The sequence below is a fragment of the Cryptomeria japonica genome, chromosome 9, assembly GCF_030272615.1.
Source record: "Cryptomeria japonica chromosome 9, Sugi_1.0, whole genome shotgun sequence".
Classification (NCBI taxonomy): Eukaryota; Viridiplantae; Streptophyta; class Pinopsida; order Cupressales; family Cupressaceae; genus Cryptomeria; species Cryptomeria japonica.
In genome coordinates this window covers 267,560,609-267,569,217 of record NC_081413.1, presented here as the reverse complement: position 1 = coordinate 267,569,217, position 8,609 = coordinate 267,560,609, and positions in this window count along the sequence as shown.

Sequence of the window (8,609 nt, the reverse complement as noted above, 5' to 3'; positions counted from 1 at the left end):
CTAGTGGAATTATATCAGATTGTAACCAACTGGTTACAAGGATCAAGACTAGAATTACACTCATTTGACATTGAATGGCAACCTTTGTCATTGATTCCAGAGGGGGAGTAGTAGAGGATGAGAAAAAGGAGTAAGATAGAAGAGATCATCTGCTCAAGGGGAGCACACAGTTTTGGTAAGACTTTTGGTCAACACCTTTTGGATACAATTTCGGCTTTTTCTCATGAGTGTTGCCATAAATGCCAATGGGGGAGATTGTTGGAAAATTCACACTCCAATGAGAAATTGTAGGTGATTGAAGGTATTGTGATTGATGGAAACCTTACAATCCTTTGGCATTGGCAGACACCGACACAAGCACAGACACCGGCAGCAGCAACGACAAAGATGTTTACCGGCAACCTGGCTGACAGGATTTTATTTATTGTATTTTTTATATAATTGTAAAATTTTTTGTAAGCCGACAAGGTGAATTGTATTAGGACTCATATAATTATGAGATCTTGTAAATCATTTGTAAGAAGTGGAAAAATAAAGTGAAGGAATGTAATAGGCAGATGTGAATATTAAGGTAGATTTTGGAATAAGGTTTATGGAAGTTATATGAACTTAAACCGGTATTGAACCTGGCATAGAAGATGTTGAACCGAAGCAGTACATGATATTGGATTTACCTAATCCATTTTTGTAAGTCAATGAGACTTCCCTTTTTGTATTTAAGTAGTGAGCTTTAGGCAATTGGCCTTCTTGCATGTACAGACCCTTATTGTATCAATAATATTCACTTATTGGCCAGTGAGAAAATAATGTGGGTCACAAATCCCACCGAGGTTTTTCCCACACTGGGTTTCCTCATTAAAAATATCATGTTATGGTGTGCTTTCTATGTTGTGTTTACTGATCTTATTTACAACATTATTTCTAGTTTACTGGTACATTGTTTTGGCATGCAATTCATTTAATAAGTTTAGAAAATCCATTAACCGGTTAGATACTGATTCACCCCCCCTATCAGTATCTTTGGGAATCCTAACAAATGTGAGGCCTAGGAGGAGGATGATACAGAGTTGCTATTGTTTTAGAACCAGATATCTTATTTGGAGGACACCGTATATACTAGACATGCATTTGATTAATACGGTATGTAGGCAGTTTGGAAGATAATAGAGGATTCTATGGTGTTTGGGTGAGTTTTCGCAGATGGTTAGAGAGCAGGGACATTGGGGACCGATTTTGTCATATGATGCGGCAGTGACACAGTTTGAGAAGTTAGTGTCGAGGTTTTGGGACATGCTAGCAAATATTGATGACAGGATGGATGAGGATTATATAGCATATTTTGCAACACATCCATTTCCAAGACTCACAAATCTAGGTGAGCCCATTCCCATAGAGGAGGAGGACGATGATGATGAGGATGGAGGTGGAGGGGGAGAAAGGAGATGGAGGTGAGGGGGAGCTAGGAGGATGGTTAGAGGTAGAGGTTGACAGAGAGATGGGGGAAGAGCGAAGGGTGTTGAGGGAGGTGGGGATATAGGATAGTGAGGCCACTTAGAGGGAGAGGAGGATAGGTCCTACACATTCTTGGACAAATATAAGGATAGTGAAAGAGGCAAGGGTAGGTACAAGGGGGACTAGAATATGCTATCCCACAATAGAGAGGGCAGGCAGAGGGAGCCCAGGGAGGAGATGAGGAGGAGGATTAGCTGCTCATGCTACAAGGGCTCACAATAGGATAGGTCAATGAGATCAAGGATATATATAGAGAGAGAGATGTGACTCAGTTGAGATGACAATTGGGAGACATGCAGAGAGAGATGAGGCCTTGTAGAGATACACAACTATAGAGGAGACACTACGGGTGGATAGGGATACAATGGTAGGGGAAACAACATCAGGGTTCGCCTTGTATCTCCAAGCTAGAGATGAGATAGCCTATTGGAGGGGAAACAACTCTGAGGCCTACTGGCTTTGAGGGAGGGTCTTCATTATATCACTCTAGGATTGATTTTGTATCAGTTTTTTTAATGATGTTGTAGACACCTTCAAGTGATTTTGTAACCATATGAGATTTTTTACATCATTGTATCATGAGACTTTATTTTTTGACATACATATGAGATGACTCATTTCTTGCAGTGACTATATGCATGTGTTATTATGTGACATTTATATATGCTTTATGATGATCTTATGATGCTTATGATATGGATGTAAATACGTACTTGATGAAATGCAATATTTTTGTCTTTTTGGGTTGTATATGTATTAAATGCAGATGAGTGGATGCTTATGATTTATTTACATGATGAGATGTAGGATGTATATTTTTTTTTCATTTCATGTATTATATGAGAATGAAAATGCTTATATTATATGCTAATCATTGGTGTGTGCATGTTGTGATGCTAAATTGATTGCTATATCCATGTGTATGATGGACTAACATATGGTGATGTAGGTGGAATCTATACAAATGAAATACGCATCATTTGGCATTCCATTATACTTATTCATATAATAGTAGGCTACATGGACTTAGGAAGGACAACAAAAAAAGGGAAATGGAAGGTAGAAGATATAGAAGTGAAAGAGCTTCTTGTGCTATTATCATCATTAAGCTTTATTATGGCAAATAGGTTATGGCAATCCAGGTATAGGTTGGACCTAGAAAATCATTGTACCCATTTGCATGGAGATCAAACAGTCATAAACAAGGAATTCCCCACTTCACACTAGACTCAAAGTGCCCTCATAACCTTGGATGAGCCATAGTGTTACTAAGAGACAATCAATAGACAACAAAAATAGGTGAACATACCCCATCCTCACCTTTCTAGTCAAAAATATCTTGGAGATAGAATCTCTGGTCAGAGACATACCACAAAAGCTAAAAGGCACGTCACCTTGAAAGATAAAATCAAAAGAAAACCAGGCCTTGACACCAACATAAACTGAAATCCTCAAGTTATGTGTGTTTCTTGCCACATATGTTAACATGTTTGATCTAGTCACAATGTTATTGCCAAAGTCTGCTGAAATATTTGAATTTTTTAAAGCCCACCACTACTTGTGTCTCATCGGAAATTGACTAAATCTACGAAACTGATACTTTATTATAGAGAAGAATGAAACTTTATTATAGATCGATGATGCAAGTGATCTTTTATTGCGAATTCTGTGTGAAAAGGAGGGATAAAAAGGCAATGCTCCTGAAAACATTTGATGCTTAGGTTTCCACTTCCATCACTAGATTTAGGATTTTGCTCTAGTTACATATTGAAACTAATTTATTATGGAAGGAAACGATGAAAAGGGATATATATTATGGATGGGAAACCAATCTTAGGTAGATCAATAACAAGCCATGATGAGAATGGAGAAATTTATTATGGAATGAAAGGTTGTGAGCATGTGCAAAGTGAAAGGGCGAGATTGAATTCTAAAGGAGGGAGGAGTAAAGTCTCTACACATGGTGTCGGTAACCGGATGTGCACCATGGTACTTGCCTAGGGCACCACCGAAGTGGTTTTCACCATTGTAGGAATTATTTCTCTTTACTTTTTTCAAAATTTTCAAATTTTTTTTGTGTCACAAGGTGCCTTTTTGCTAGGTCTTCGCCAAGTAATGATTTTTTTCGATTTTCTGATTTTTTTTGTATTTTTTGATTTTGACTTTTTTTTTGTATTTTTTATTAATATACTCTAAAGCTATATGTAAAATTTGTGAAGGTACATGTTTTTGATAGGATCCTCCAAAGTATATCCATCTAGTGTTGAAAGTTGATATGCACCTAATCCATAGACTATTCTGATGACATGATGGCCAAACCAGTTTGGTTCAAACTTTCCCTTCTATTCTTTATCCTGTTGATTTTTAAGATTTTCTTTGAGTACTAAGTCACCCAGCTCAAATGTGCGAGGATTTACCTTGTGGCTATAGCTTCAAAATTCCTTGACTGAATGATGTGTTACTCCCTTGAGTGCCTTCCTTGATAGAGGAACTAAGGTAAAATTACTAATTTGTGGACTACATTCTTCCATATGCATATCTCCTAAAGAAGTTTGGGCATCTCTAATAATAAAGTCCCTCAAGAAAGTTTCATTAAAGGTCCATTGATGTGATGTATCACCAAAAGTGGATGGATGTGTGGAATAAGTGAATGAGGGATGCAGGCTTATGATTGCGAAAAGAAGTCAAAGTATCATGGCATGATAAAGACTTAGGATCAACATATATACCTTTCGACTTGAAATTTTAGAACTTTTGCCCCAATTATTTTGGTATTAGGGGAGATCAAATCTTCTTCTTTTTTCTTCATAGGATTTTTATCATTGACTTTGATTTTTGCAGAGTCTAATAGCTTTTTCCTTTGATTTAGACTAAAGGACTTCTCTTTATTTTTTACTTTTGGGTTTTTCTTTTCAAATCTTGATTCTTGATCCCTAATGAGTAAGGGCTTTTCTAATTCTTGTTGATCCAAGTATAGGAGTGGAGTGGACATGGAATGAGTGTTTGAAATGGTAAGGACATGTGAGTTCTGAAGATTTATGGTAATATATTAAAAATTTTGTCTTAGAACCATTATTAGGACTATTGATATCAAGAGTTGCTTGCAACACTAGAGGATATTTGCATTCAGATTTACTAGTCACAACACTACATGGTTCACACCCAATTCCTTGGCATTGCAAATTATTTGTAGGTTGCTCCTATCTACTAAATGTCTTAGGAGATAGTGGTAGTTGATCAACATGAAAGATATACTCACCACATCCCATGTCTTTAACAATGAATTTTTCTTTGAGCTCACCTTGTTTTGATGTAGAAGGTTTTAAAGATTCTAGATCCACATATGCTAAGGAAGGAATAGCTTGTCTATTGACTATAGCTATTATTTATGGTCTTTATCATAGGTTATTACAATATATGAATGGATTTGGATCACCTTTGACTGTTCCTTCAACTCCATTGTGAAGGAAATTGATACATTGGTGATTGGACGTCCCAAATACCCTAGAGTAACAACAACTAATAACTCAAATAAATAGAAGATAACTAATTTTTTTAAAGGGAAACATAACATGTCAACCATCATTAACTCAATACAACACTAAGAAAAGACATCACAACATTTAGAAGAAATCATAACAAAATTTAGGAGAAGACAAACACATCACATAATAGAACTCTAACGGTTCCCTAATGTATCTACTAACAACACTCAAGTTTTCATATGTCAATCATATAACTCATCACATAAGAGATCTATACTAACCTCATTTTAAAATACCAAATGAAAGATTCTTATGATAACCCTCATTAAGAAATAAGAAGATAAATATAATTCACATAATTATATTTACTTACAAGATATCTATTGTCACCAATGCATATAAATAGTTACATAATCTTTTACATCATTTTGGGAAGATATATTATAAATAACAATATAATGGTAAATCATCTCATAACTCAAATATGAAGATACTCAAAAGCACATGGTAAAGATTCATCCATCTGCATATGAGCAAGTCCACCAAAATATATTCCCAAAGAGTGAAAAAGAAATGCCACCCAACCATGTGGAACTTGTAAGCCCAACCCCCATGCTAGGAGATAACCACAAGGCCCCAATCAATCAAGAAGGCTAGGGAGATTAAAAACAATCAAATTCATAACCAAGATACATAAAAAATACTTCACAAACATGAGGATGAAGGTACAACCAAAAGACCATCAAAAGAACTCCCAGATATAGGTAACAAATAAAAACTTCAAAAGAAATCACAAAAGGCTTACCAAATAAAAATATAAACCAAAATCTCAAAAGGAAATTCCATAAAGAATCAAATGAAAAGACTCCTAGATACTTCCATAAACAAATGACTTAATAGGATACTAGGATACATAAGGCAAGAGTGTCATCGCATAGCCTCTCATGGGTTACCCTGCCAGTTCGACTCCTCTCCTAACTCCAGACCCTCTCCCCTATGGACAACTCATGCAGAACTGTACAATCCTTTCATGGAGACAAGGTATTTCACAATCAAGCCAGCTCAACATCTCAAGAGATGGACAAGCCTTCCCAATCTCACCCTCATCCTATATGAGCACACGAGGTCATGTGTGGGGCACAAAATTATGTTATTATTATGCATGAAAAACCCAAATAAAACCCATCCCAATTTTTTTTATTAATGTTATCACTTATTAATCTACTCACCTATGAGTTACCCTGACAACCACTTAGGGCCCCGACCCCCATAGTGAGCCACTCTCCCTTGATGCACCTACATATACTATACTTTATGGCTCAAAATAAACATCATGAAGCATAAAATAACCAAATAGTAATATAAATTATCCATACACATGCATAAATAGAACATTTTTCAAATAAGACTTCCATACATAGACCATAAGGTCAAGTCTTGAAACATGATCCCGAAACAATTGTTCTTTTCTTACAAGATGGTTAAAAAATGGGAACATTAATAATAAATCATTGAAAAAAATACTAGTAAGATCCAAAAATACATAAGTAACAAGGAACAAGTCCAAAACAACCCTCTGCAAGAAAAAAAGAGTCAAAATGGAATCAAACTATGAAATCAAGATGAAAAATAGTGATTTTGCACATATGAGCATTAAAAGACTCCAAAGCAACTCTGATTAAAACCCATTTAAGAAGAGTTTGAAAACCTTATAAAAACACTAATAGATCAAGCACAAGGGTTCATACAAAAATTTCAAACTAAAATTAAGAAAAACTAAGCAAATAAAATACTAATTTACTATACTCGATTTTCACAAAATTCTTTAAAAAAATAAATTAATTAAATAACTGACCTAAAACAACAAATACATTCAATAAAACATCACAATTCCTACTAATATTCTATTTAATCAATATTGCAAATTAAACTAAACTAAAACTAGGAAAAACGGGAAAACGAATTCCTACTTGAAAACTCATGAAAAAAAAGAGAGTGAAAGAGAATTTTGGTGACGAATTCTAAAGAAAATGAAATCTCCTCAAAACAACAGCCAAGCCTCCAAATCAATCAAGCTTGAGAATTCCAAACCATGTTCAATGCAAATCCAAAGTTAAACTGAAAACTACAAATCCGTCTCCTCAAATTCACACTCTAAAATTCTTCACAAAGTTGAAATTAAATTTCCTCTCTCCAAAGTTTGAAAAAGAATAATAATAATAGTAACAACACAATCAAATCTCATGAATACACAATAAATAAAACTCAATTACCTAAATAAATCTCAAAAAGAAAAGTAAAACCCTAATCCAAAAAATATCACATTAAATCAAGAAATCAATAATATTAAACTAATTCCATAATAAAATCTAAACAATTAAACAATAATAAATAAATATTGAATCACCAATCAGAAATCCCCTAAAAATAAATAACTCTTTCTTGACAACCAAGAAATAATAAAATAGCATATATACCTTAAATTTTAGTTTAATCCATCCTTCTCCAGGCGCCTAATTTAATTTAGAGTGTAAAATTAATTAAAAATAGGTGCCTCGAGAAGGATATCTCTCGGTGTACTTGATATAGATTAAATTAAAATTTAAGGTATATATACTAGTGGGAGTGGCATCGCGCAACATGGAAAACATAAAATAAATCAATATATAATTTATTTATTTTTTCCAAAAAGGTGGTAGTGCCTCTTAATATATTTTATTTATATATTCCTTTACAAAAGCTAATTCAAAGAGCTCTCGGAGAAAAGAACTTGAAAGAAAAACTCTGATCCTTGCTCAATAATACATAGAAAGGTTGTGAAACTTAAATCCCTAATATTTCAAAAAGGTACAATATATCTCGTAATGTCCAGAATATCGAATGCCACAAATCATCGCTAAGTATCGAATGCTTCCTGGATTATGTTGAACAAGATGAAGTCCGAACCAAAACATCACGAAAGTTGTATGCATTTACATAACAGTCCACAGTCTACCTCACTTATGCATTTATTCAACTTGAAGTCCAGCACACTTCATAGATGCCCAAATCAACATCCATTCACATCATTCAAATACAAAAAAACCCCTGAACCTTGCAATTATAATACCTCACATACCAACTTTTAATCATTATGAAAAATACAACTGAATAGCCATGTGCAATATTATCCAGTACCCATGTCCTCCAAATTTTTTTTTTAAGAATTGGAAAGAATTGAGATCACAATTTGGACCCATCGTATTAAGGTCCACCTTGGAACTTCCCATATTTGCCAAATGATCTGCAACCCGGTTCCCTTCTCTATACACATATGAAATAGTAAAGTTTACAATTGTATCAATAAGTGCCCATGCTTGTTCAAGCAAATATCTTATCTGCCAATTGTTAATATTTCTCTTTATGCAAGTGTTGATAATGATAGCCGAGTCGCCTTCGATGTGAATATAAGAGATGTTCAATTTTTTATTTAGTAGAATGCCTTCAAGCAAAGCATATGCCTTTGCAAAGTTGTTAGTACTTGGTGGAATGGAAACATATTTCAAAGCAAAAATACACCCTGTGTGGTCCCTTATGTGTACTCCTACTCTTGCATCACCCGGGTTCCCTTTA